At 42.3% G+C, this 12,769-nt stretch overlaps 1 pseudogene; it reads left to right on the forward strand.

Moving 5' to 3' along the window:
* The first annotated feature begins 9,549 nt into the window (after positions 1 to 9,549).
* On the forward strand, positions 9,550 to 10,498 carry LOC149314154 (olfactory receptor 10K2-like; annotated as a pseudogene).
* The last annotated feature ends 2,271 nt before the right edge of the window (positions 10,499 to 12,769 follow it).

Consider the following 12,769-nt stretch of genomic DNA (forward strand, 5'->3'; position numbering starts at 1 on the left):
CCACTCTATTCTGCTTTGGTTAGGCCCCACCTGGAATATTATGTCCAGTTCTGGGCACCACAATTCAAAAAGGACATTGAGAAACTGGAGTGTGATAAAATGGTGAAGGGTCTGGAAACCATGCCCTATGAGGAACGACTTAGGGAGCTGGGGATGTTTAGTCTGGAGAAGAGAAGGTTAAGAGGTGATATGATAGCCCTGCTTAAATATTTGAAGGGATGTCATATTGAAGAGGGAACAAGCTTGTTTTCTGCTGCTCCAGAGAACAGGATCCGGAACAATGGACGCAAGCTACAGGAAAAGAGATTCCACCTCAACATTAGGAGGAACTTCCTGACAGTAAGGGCTGTTCAACAATGGAACAGACTCCCTCAGAGTGTACTGGAGTCTCCTTCCTTAGAGGTCTTTAAACAGAGGCTGGATGGCCATCTGTCAGGTATGCTTTGACTGAGAGTACCTGCATGGCAGGGGGTTGGACTGGATGGCTCTTAGTCTCTTCGAACTCTATGATTCTATGATTCAATGTGTAGGAAATAGAATCATAGAATTGTAGAGTTGGAAGAGACCACAAGGGCCATCCAGTCCAACCCCCTGCCATGCAGGAAATCTCAATCAAAGCATACCTGACAGATGGCCATCAAGCCTCTGCTTAAAGACCTCCAAAGAAGGAGATTCCACTACACTCTGAGGGAGTGTGTTCCACTGTCGAACAGCCCTTATTGTCAGGAAGTTCCTCCTAATGTTGAGGTGGAATCTCTTTTCTTGCAGCTTGCATCCATTGTTCCAGGTCCTGTTGACTTTTTGTGATTATGGAATTGCCATCTAGAAGTTCACAGACACTCGGTTTAATTATCTGCTCCAGAATCTTTCCTGGTATTGATATCAGATTAACTGGACGATAATTGTTGGGATCCTCTTTTTTTCCCTTTTTGAAGATAGGGACAGTGTTTGCCCTCCTCCAGTCTGCTGGGACTTCTCCTGTTCTCCTGGCAGGCAGGCAGGCGGTAAGGAGGGAAGGGGAAAGGAGGAGGAGGAGGGAGGGAGGGAGGGAGGGAGGGAGGGAGGGAGGGAGGGAGGGAGGACGGAAGGAGGCATATTCTATTTTACCTTTTGCTGTCCTACTTTAACCACCTTTCATAAGGCATCAAAGGGGAAATTCCTGTATATAGAATCAGTAACCTGGTAAGTATGTATCTTTACAGAAATACAGTCTGCAATGCAATCCTGTGTGTGCGTGTATGAGCCCATTCCCATTTACCTTTTGACCTGATTCCTGACCAGATTCCTGAAACCAGTTCAGCAAACATAATACTTCCCATTATGATTGCACCGCTTTCAGGATTCGGTTCACGAATCGGAATGCCTTTTTGACAGCCTTGTTGCCTGGCCTCTCTGGCTATGGTTCCCTCCCTCCCTCCCTCCCTCCCTCCCTCCCTCCCTCCTCCTCCTTTCCCCTTCCCTCCTTACCTCCTGCCTGCCTGCCTGAGAGTCCTGGCGGCAGGGACTGTCAGGACTCTTTGGCCCTCTCCACCTCATTTAAGGGCATATTCAGTGGGAAGACAGAAATGCATAACCACTTGCTGAGAGGTAACATTTTAAAATAAATTCTGTCTGACAGGCAGCCCTAATTTATGGGAAGCCAGTACATCCTTGCAATGGGAACTGTGTGGATGTTCAGCTCAGTACCTGATTATGGGACTGGATGCATCCCTTCTCCACCTTTTGGAACATTTGTAAATAGCAACAATATGGTCAATTGTTCTTTGTTTTCATCAAAGACTGACATCTTGCAGACACTGACATCTTGCAATATATGAGAGGCTGCAATATTTCCTGCTATAATTCTAGGGTTGTTGTTTTTAAAGTTCAGGTGCTGTTTCTGTTGCCCAGGACTGTTTTCTGTCAATTCCTGGCACCAACTGCAACATTTTATCCACATCCTCAGCTGAGTTTCTTTTCAATTCCAACACATATCAGAACAAAAGTATCCTTCTCTTCTTTGCCATTCTCTTTTCTTTTCTTTTCTTTTTATAGTTATAGTGCTATAGATATCAGTGAAATTGTACTATAGCATTATAACTATAGAAAAAAGAAGAAGAAGAAAGCAGAAAATTTGCCTTTCAAATCATAGGATCACTTTAGTAAACTATATCTTCTTTTTGTAAAAAAAAAAAAAAAACCAAAAAAACAACAAACAAACAAACCATGGACAGCCTTATTGCAAATCCAAGAAATTGCTACAATCACCCAAAAGAATGGAACAATTAGACAGAGAGACAATAACAGGGGAAAAAAACCTCAGTAAAACCCAAAGAGCTATAGTTTGGTTTTTCACATTTCTCTAATCTAGAAAAGCTAGCATGGAGCAGTGGTTTGAGCATTTTACCATGACTCTGACGACTAGCTCCCAAATTCCCATTAGACCATGGAAATGCATTGGGTGATCTTAGGCAAGACACACACACAACCTCTGGCAAACACTCTCTGAACAAATCTTGTCAAGAAATTTCTAATGGGTTTATTTGCCATAAGTTGGAAATCACTTGAAGGTACATAACAACAGAAGATCCCCTTAGTCAGCTGACTTTAAGGGTGCCTTTCCATCATAGAAACAATGCAGTTTGATATAACTTTAACTGTTGTAGCTCCATCCTATGGAATCCTGGGATCTGCAGTTTTACAAGGTTTTAGTCTTTTCTGCCAAAGAATGCTGGTGCTTTACAAAATTATAAATCCAAGGATTCTGTGGGATGGAGCCATGGTACTTAGGCCCAGTACAGACCGGCACTTTGCACCAGCCTGGGGCAGAAATTAGGGTTCTGTAGGGCTGGGCCATATTGCCACGCTCCCGTCTACACGGGACGCTCAACGATGATGTATGGGTGTCCAAATGCCCAAATGGCACTCCTCAGAAATGGTGTCATCATGGCACGTGAGTGCCATGATGATGCCGCTAAAAAGAAGCTGCATAGAGCAGCTCCTTTTTAGGGAGTGCATTAGTGCCATGCCGTGCGGCTGGCATGGCACCGTCGAGGGGCAGAAATGGGTGACATGGAGCTGCCTGTCTGTATCCCTTCATGGATTGGTGCAAAACTGCATTATTGCAACTGTGTAGATGCACCCTAAGTCATTCTTTCTACCCACTTTCTAACAAAAGTGAAAACACAAAAAGTTGAATATTGATTGTCAAAGTCTTATAACTCTTTTACATTTTTATTCTTAATTTTACTAAACCGAAACACAAGAAAATCTTCTTTGTAAGACTGTAAAAAAATTATTAGTAGTGACAAAAAAAGCTTTGATGAACAATTGATTTGGTGTTGGTTTGACTTGAGCAACTTCAAGAAAAAGCAGGACACAAATGTGAGAAGCAAATTATGCTGCATCTGGAGTGATTATAGAAATGAATGACACTAAATATTGGCTATATATAAAGTTTTGTAGGTTATAAAACATTGATTTACAGAGAAATGAGAGAAAATGGCAAAGCCTGAAAAATGCATTTACTATTTTAAGGTGCATTTTAATAACAAAAGAGAGTGATTTAGGCCACATTTCTTTATTTGAGTTCCCAGGGGAAAAAAAGTAGTGTTATCCTAGCTCTGTTGACCAAAATGTTCATCCTGAGGGGATACTTCTTTCCTCGAAACACCATCTTCTCCAGAGAGTAAAAGGGCATACCATACAGTGCTACTTATTATGAATATAAAGCTGTGTGAGGTGGAGTGCTAGTATTAATGAAATAGCTGAGAAAAAATGAAGGGGAGCAGACAAAAGCCATGTATTTCTTGGTCAGTAAATATGCATCCCTGGGAAACAACCAGAGTGTACAACAGCAATAGTAGAAACAATAAACTGTGACAAAAGTTGAAGATTAGAGAAAATGGTAATGCATAACTTTATTTATCCCCACATTCAATTATCATTTTATCTCTCCAGAACCTTTATGCTTTGAGGATGGACAAGTTGAACTATTTCACTAGGGTAACAGAATTCATCTTACTAGGATTCACAGATGATTCCGAAATACAGGTGGTGTTCTTTTTCCTCTTTCTCACTGTCAGTGTTGCCACTGTGACTGGAAGTCTTGGTTTGATTGTGTTGATCAGGTCCCACTTGTACACTCTGTAAGGATATCTGCTCAAATTTTGGGGAATATTAATTAGCTCAACACACCAATATGGGGCTCCTTACAAGTACCCCTCTCGGATCGAATCCCAGCCTGTTTACGAAGGGACCAGAACTTCCAGGCACTGACGCAAAGGCAAAGTCTTTGAATTTTAATCTAGTTTATTGATGCACAGAGGGACACACTCACACCCATACATTCACTCATGCAATCACTCAAGGCTAATAGAAGAAAAGGGAGGAAAAATGGAGAGAGAACACAAGGCCTTCTAATGGAAATACTTGCCTGCAATGGTTTCCCTCGGAATCAAGGTAGATGCAGCAACACTGAAGGAAAATGGGAAAGGGGTGCATGGAACCAGGAGAAGCAGACTGACAGAGTGCCTGCCTGCCACCAACATGGAACTTCAAACAAAGGAAAAACTGGACTTTAAATAGGTTCCTAGTCACGTAGTCAGTGGAGGCTTTTGTCCTACCTCAAAAGGGAAACCAAATTTACACATCACTTGATCCATAGGCATCCTTTGTCATGGGAAAACGATTGCTACCGGAATGGCTTGTCTCTGTAAATCTGTCTCCTAGGTGTGAAGGAAATCTTCCTATTTGCAACTCCTAACTGAGGCTGGTGCCTACGTGGTCTCTCTGCTTTCAGGTCATGGCAGCCAAGGGACAGCTCACATAATGCCTTTCCATTAGGGTCATCAGGAGACATACTTCACCCTATAGATGCAGAACTTGCTTGGAGGCCTCTATGATCAAGTGATGCCAGGGAAAAGGGGCCACCTGATTACCTCCACAGATGCATTTTGGGATAGGGATTTTGGGGGTATTTTTATAAAATTCCAGACTTGATAACAACTCCCACGTACTTCTTCCTTAGCCACCTGTCTCTCACAGATCTCTACTATACCTCTGCAGTTGCCCCCAAGATGCTCCTGAACTTCTTGATAGATAACAAGACCATCTCTTACATATTCTGTGCAACTGAGCTGTGCTTGTTTGCTGCCTTTGTGAGTACTGGATGTTTCCTTTTGGCTGTGATGGCTTTTGACGGCTACACGGCTATTTTCAACCCACTCCTGTACTCAGCTGTCATGTCCCAGAAGGTATGCAGCTGTCTGGTTGCCAGTTCATATGCAGCTGGCTTTGCAAACTCCACAGTGCAGACAATGTGTATTTTCCGCTTATTCTACTGTCAGTCTATGCTTCAGAAATGGTTGCTATGACTTCAATTTCAGCAGTTATTGTCTCCTATGTCAGCATTTTATCTGCGATCTGAAGATCCACTATGTCCAGGGTAGGCTCAAAGCTTTTTCAACTTCTGCTTCTCACCTAACCTCTGTGGCTTTGCTTTATGGAAGTAGGATCTTTATGTATATACATCCCAACTTGAAGTATCGGCTAAACACAAACATGGTAGTTTTAGAATTTTACACACTTGTGATCCCTATGTTTAACCTCCTTATCTATAGTTTAAGTAATGAGGAGGTGAAAGAAGCTATTAGAAAAGCCACAACAAGAAAAAAAATCAAAAGAATTTGGGGAAAACTGCCTCAGCTAAAATAATGGCCCTGCAGGTTTTGGACTGCAACACCCATTGGTCTCATCCAACATAGTTAATGTTGAGGGATAATAGAAGGTGAAGTCCAACAACATCTTGGAGCTCCACAAGTTGCTCACTTCAATGAAAACTAAAAAAAAAAAGTAGATGTAATTAACAAATAAATAAAGGCAGCCCCTGCCCCCAACTTAGAAACCAACCTGGATGTTACAGACACCTAAATATCCTTAGGATATTTCTTCTGCTCTTTTCCAGTAAGGAACTCAATTATCCTAGGCCTGAACTATACTGAACAAGCTCTGGCCATATTCTGGAAGCTGAAGGTGATCACTTCCATAAATCAAACTCAGGGGACTTTTCAGTGTCACAATATCTTAGTTGCTTTGTTGTGGTCCTCATATCTATCTTGTTGCTCCAGAACTTCTCCAGGATATTTGATCCTTTCATCATCCCTTTAGTTCCAGGGAAAGCAATGTCAGTAGGAAACTCAAAGAACAGGCCTCAAGGCTAAACTCTGCTTGTTTCCTAAATCATACTGTGAGACTTCAGACCTATTTCTGTGCTGGCCTAGGCCTATTTTTTGTTCCCATTGGTATTTTCCCTGTGGTAATTTGAAACGGGTTATTTTGCTCCCTGTTTCCATTGCCCTTCTGGAACATCTTTTTTTTAAAGCAGCTGTCAATCAAGCGCTTAAGCACTTGACATCACAGCCAATCAGTCGCTGAGGCGCTTTTCTCCTCTGGGAAAGGGAAAAGGGAGCCTCTATTCCCCTCAAATCCCTTTGCCTCCCAGGCTCTTCTTTGTCTTCCCATAGTTCCTCTGTGTCCTGGACTGCAGCCAGCACCCACAGACACACGCCAATAAGGAAGGCAATTACCTATGAAGCTGGAAATAGTCCACAAACCTTGCAAGGAGTGAGAGAGAAAGCAAACCAAAAGCCAAGCCAAAGTCAGGATAACAGAGGTCACAATGGTCAGTCCAGTCCAGGGTCAGGTCAGCCAGAAGGTAGCAATAGTCCAGTCCATTCCAAAGTCAAGAGTCAAGGCAACAAGGAGTCAAGTTACAGGGAGCCAGTTCAGGCAGCAATCACACCAAAGAATCATGCAATAAACTCTGGCACTGAGTTGATGTCTCTCTGCTCCTTAAGTAAGGGAAACTCTCCCCCATGCCACCTGAGGCTGATTTGCTAATTGCTTCTCAGCAATTCTCTGGGATCTGCATCTGTCAGCACTTTCAGCCCTGCATTGTCTATAGGAGGGAACCTTCAAGCTTGGTTCCTCCCCAGAGTCACCACTAGGCTGCTGTACCACCAGAGGACTCCCACCAGCACTAGGACCTGGCTGAGCCTCCTCCTCTGGGGCTGGGAGATCAGGGCTGGATTCTGGCAGAGCAGGATTAACACCTGGTGTAGCCTCAATTACCTCTTGCTCTGGAGGAACCCCATCCTCCTCCTCATTCTCCAAGACCTGCTCTTGGCTGGCCACGACACTCTGGGAAAGAGAGGAGCCTCTATTTGCCCCAAATCCCTTTGCATCCAGGCTCTTCTGTGTCTCCCCAGACTCCCTCTTGGAAAGAGAGAAGAGGAGCCTCTATTTGCCCCATATCCCTTTGCCTCCCCCATTGCTCCCTGGGCTTTCTGTGGGGTGATCAAGCAGGCATGTAATGCAAAGCCGATCTTCTGCTCAGGCGCTCAGGCAGAGGAAAAAAAGAAAAGTTAAAAATGGTGTTCAATGGGTCTCTTCACATGTTGGTCTATGAATCTGGAGCAGGGGAAGGTTGCAGGGGGCATAATGTGTTTACTGCGTTTGGAGATCAATGTAGCACAATCGCCTTACCCTGCTTCCCACTCCACCGGGGGAAAGGCTATGTGAACGGGGGAAATGGTGCTGGTAATGCAGGAAAGAGAACAAGCAGGTGACACCCCCAGGCCAGCCCCTTGAGCACTGCTCCTCCCATCCCCAAGTTCTCAAATCAGACACCCTTGTCGTTCCCATTCGTATGCCCCGAATCAGACTTGGGAGGCACAGGAAAACTCACTAAAAATGTGCTGTTAAATTAAACTGCTTTATCAACCACTGATTCAGGTTTATTCAGGATAATTTGATCACATGGGAGTCAGATTCGAATTGCAATGGGAATGATATTGGAGCAATGCAGATTGAATGTGCGCTCAAATTGGAACGATGCACCCATGATCTGCGTCCTGATCCGCGTTATAAGCCAGTGGGAATGGGGCCAGGGGCTTCTTTTCCCTTTTAGCTACATTTGGAGGATGTTTTAGCAGTGATGCAGGCAAGGGTGAAAATCTTCCAAATTACAAAGAAGTCATCAAGAAATCATAGGTAGAGGAGATTTTTTTGAGTGCATGTGCTGAGGAAGCATTTTTCCTGCCATGAACATATTGGCGTACTCTGGTGCCATGCAGGTGCCCATAGCAATATATGGCACCAGACTTGGCACTGACTTGGGTGCGCATATTATTATTCCCAAAAGTAGTTAGGAATAAGTACAAAGTGTCAAGAGTTTAGTGGTTAGGACTGCTGTAGCCTCATTCAGGATGGTATTCTTGATGGTTTGTAGTCCATCCTGGTCTACATTACCTGGTCTTAGCTGTTGGTGTATAGGGATTCCACATCCACAGTGCCTAGGATGGTGTTCCCTAGGAGGTTGTGGGTGGACTGTATTTCCCTCATGAAATCAGTTATATTCTGCACGTAGCTTGAAATATTGACAGCTTATAGCCTGAGAACTGAGTCCATAAACCTGAACAGTGAAGGTTCTAATACTTAAGAGAACAGGTCTTGCTGGATTGCCTTGTTTGTGTATTTTGAGTAGTAGATAGAGGAGGCTGCGTTTGGGCTCCAGAGATGGAATTTGGTTCTGTGTATTGGTGGAGAATTCTCTGAGTAATTTCTGTAGTTCCTTTAAGTATTCATCAATGGGTTCTTTAGAGAAGATTCTGTAAAATGTGGTGTTGTACACTTGTCTCACAGCCACCTGCACATAGTCTGATCATTATGAATACTCTGTATCTTTTGCTTTGTCTTACTTAAAAATAATTTATTTTTATTAAAAAATAAAACATATATTAAAAATATATGAAATTAATATAATTTAAAGAACAGATTTACATTGTATATATCACTCACCCAAAAGAAAAAAAAACCTCCACCTTTATGGTCTGACTCCAGAGATTACTTATTTTGTCTAAGTCTGAACTGCCTACATTACCAGGGGAGCAATTCCTGAGGGTTGAACCTTGCATATTTCTAATAAGAGCAGAGTAATAAAATCAAACACAAGTGTCTCACAAGCTGAGCTGCTTCCTTCCATCTGGAGGTAAGATTCTAGACTATCTCTACACTCTCTGTATCTGTTCAGTGCTGATTTCCAAAATGTTCTGATCAAGAATGAGAAGCCATATTAGAATTTTTTGAGGGAAAAAATGTTTTCCAGGAAAGTTTGTTGAATCTTATTAATGTCTTTGAAAAAGTGGGAATGAAGTGTCTTTCTCATCATTTAAAAAAAAAAAAATCTAACAAACCACATGGAGATGGAAATAAGAAAACATGATGACCCTTCATGTTCTACTCACTACTCTGCCTCAGAATACATGATATGAGGCAGTGCATTTGTAGAGTAAAATCAACCCAATGGAAGGAGTAAGCATATATTATTTTTCACACGAGGAAACCAGAGCTTGAAAATGTTACTCCTTTGGATTACAACCCCCAGCTTGACCAGTCAATATGGCCATTTAAATTAAGTATTTGGGGTCATTTAAAATATTATTTGTAATCTAAAAATCTCTCCCCCTCCCCATTTTTTCCTCTTTTAGGTCAGAATATTTTGCTTAGAATATGAATTATGGAAGCAATGAGAGCTCAGTGACAGAATTTATCCTCTTGGGAGTTTCCATTTTCGGAAAGACACGAACCTTCCTTTTCTTGATTTTTTCCTTAACATATTGTACCATCTTAATCTTCAACATCACCGTTATGTCAGTGATACTGCTTGACCAAACTCTGCACAGTCCTATGTATTTTCTGCTGCTGGCCCTCTCCATCTCTGAAACCTGCACCACCTTTGTCACCATTCCCAAGCTCTTGGTGACTCTGTTGACTGCCAGTCCTTCCATTTCCTTTGCTGGATGTGCTGTTCAGATGTTTTCCTATTTCAGCTTGGGAGCAAACAACTGTTTCCTGCTAGTCACTATGGCTTATGATCGATATGCAGCAATCTGCCATCCACTTCAGTATCAGGTGCTGATGGACAAGAGGGTTTGTGCCAAAGTGATAGCGGCATCATGTGTAGCAGGGTGTCTCATAGCACTGAGTTTGGATTTCCTTATTTTTAAGTTGCCCTTTTGTGGGCCAAATGGAATCAGACATTTCTTCTGTGATCTCTCACCTGTGCTCCAACTGGCTTGCACTGACATCCACCTGACTAATACTGGTGTGGTTCTTGTCTGTGCGATTGTTTTGTTGGGCACAGTCATATCAATCTTTGTCTCATATATCTACATTCTCCTGGCCATCCTAAGGATTGACTCTAAGCCTGGGAAGGCAAAAGGCCTTCTCAACCTGTGTCTCCCACGCCAGTGTGGTAATAACACATTTTGGCTGTTCTTCCTTTGTGTATTTGAGGCCTAAGTCTGCCTCTTCCCTAGATCTGGACACATTAATCTCATTGGTTTATGTCTTTCTAACCCCTCTACTCAACCCTGTTATTTATACTTTAAGAAACAAGGAAGTTAAGTTAGCCATTGAAAAATTGCTAAGAAATTCATTTTGTTCTCAGAAACGCTGAAAAAAATGTAGTGCAATTTATATATATTGATGTTATTCACATACAAGCTCTGATGGAGAATCTCATTTTATAAAATAATGGTTTTAGCAGAAATCAATGAGAAATTTTATTGTGCAAGGTTTGTTTGCGATGTTGTAGCCAAATGACTTGTATGCCTGCCAAAATCTCACCAGGACATGTGTGGCCAAGCAACATCAGAGTGTGGCCAAAATTTATGGCCAGGTAGCAGGAAGGCAAAAGTTGTAAATGAGGAAGAACACACAAAACTAATATTTTAAGCAGAACAATTCTGGAATTTATGTACAAAGTTTTAAAAAAACCTGAAAAAAAGCATAAAACCCCAACATTTATCTACTGAAAAGGGCAAGAACAGATGTCCTCCTTTTCTAGGACATGTCCTACATTTTACCATTATGTCTAGGAGGAGTTCCAAAATGTCCTCCATTCTGAGCATGACTAAGGCCCGTTACAGACTGGAAGAAAGGGGCAGCCCGAGGCTGTCCCTTTATTCTCTGGATCATTGCCATGGCAACTGGCAATGTGGCAACATGGCAATGATCTGCAGCAAATGTGGCAACATGGCAACGATCTGCAGCAAAAAGGAGCTCCAAAATGGAACTCCTTCCGGTGACGCTGCCAAGGTGCCATAAGCGCCCTGAGGCATCATGGTGGCGTCACGCATGAACCATGCTGTTTGGACGCAGTGTGTGTGTGATGTAATCGATATGCACGGCACGTGGATGGTGGTGCTTAAAGATGGCGCCACAAGAATTGGTCCCAGGCTGCCGCAAACCAGCAGTCTGTACTGGGCCTAAGAAACCCATTGAGTAGCACTATATTTGCTGTTCCTCTTCGAGAAATGCATCTACTTGGCAGCCTGTTCTCACTGCAAATGAGGGGAGGGGGGTTAGGATGGATCCTTCTGAAATTCTATTTTCTTAGGAGCAACAGCAAGGATCACAAATGTGTTGGGCAATGGGCTGCTTGAAGATACAGTGCACATGTTGCAAGGATTTTCCTGTTCTTGAAAAGCCATAGGATAAGCCTGGCTGGCATCCAGGCTGTATACAGGTTGCACTCGCCCAGCCACGGGTGAATGCGATAATACCCTTTAAAAATTAAATGTGCCTCTATCCCATCAGAGCTAAGGCATTTTAACAACAATGCAATAAACTCAATTGTGGCACAATGGACAAATGGAAGGAATAATTTAAATGTATATTCAATTAAGGTTTGTTGCTAGTAAAGTACAAATTTAAATATTTACGTTAGATATAAACAACTTGTTATTTTAAATGATTTTTCCACATTATCTTCCTGCTAAGAACTGCTGTACCAATTTAACTTGGACAGTTCAGATGGTTCACAATCTTGGCCACTTTCTTCTTGGTATCTTTCTTTAAGGTAAACCTCCCAAAGTTTGGACATTTCTGTTTGAAAATGACAGAAACAAGTTGAATAGTCATAAATTTTTCAACTCATGGCAACCGTAAGGTGAACCTGTTGTGGAGTTTTCTTGGCAAGATTTCTTCAGAGCAATTTTTCATTTGCTTTCTTCTGAGTCTGAGAGTGTGTGATGTGACCAAGGCCACCCAGTAGGTTTCCATAGCCATGTAGGTATTTGAACCCTAGTCTCCAGAGTCATAATTCAGTGCTCAAAGCACTACACCACACTGGCTCTCTAAAAGATATCTAATATGTGTTAAAATGGATGTGTGCTCACATTGCGGAGTTAGAGATAGGGGATGATTTGATTCTGGATCTCAAAGGATCCAATTCTATTGTTTTGCAAATAGAATTTCAATTTTATTTCCTGGACTTTGGAGTGCCTTGTTTCCAGTGCCACATGGCCAGAAGGAGGAGAGGCCTGCTTGCATAGATATTCCTCCACATCATCACAACTTAGAACTACATCAGCAACATATTGACAAAATGCAGGCCTGCTGTGACTAATACTGTTATATTTCTTTCCTCCTCCTATATGATTTTTAACACTTTTGTCTCATGAAGAAGCCATGAGAAAGCTTGCAAATTTATTTTATGCATTTTGGTTGGCCTAATAAAATTACTGTTTTGTGGATTTTGGGTTTTATTGTACTTTGCCACATGGCCAGCACTGCTACCCCTCGATATTTTTCCCAGTAGTTGGCAGTGATAGTAACAGAAATCACATCCTGTGCTCTAGAATGACTTTTTGGTGTCTTTCTCGGGGGCAAAATTTGTGTGTTGAGCCAATGACTATAAATGAGACTTGACAGGTCTTTTTCTTTC

Source organism: Sceloporus occidentalis, unplaced genomic scaffold (genome assembly GCF_023333645.1).
Source record: "Sceloporus occidentalis isolate IW3139 unplaced genomic scaffold, rSceOcc1.0.p SCAF_4, whole genome shotgun sequence".
Lineage (NCBI taxonomy): Eukaryota > Metazoa > Chordata > Lepidosauria > Squamata > Phrynosomatidae > Sceloporus > Sceloporus occidentalis.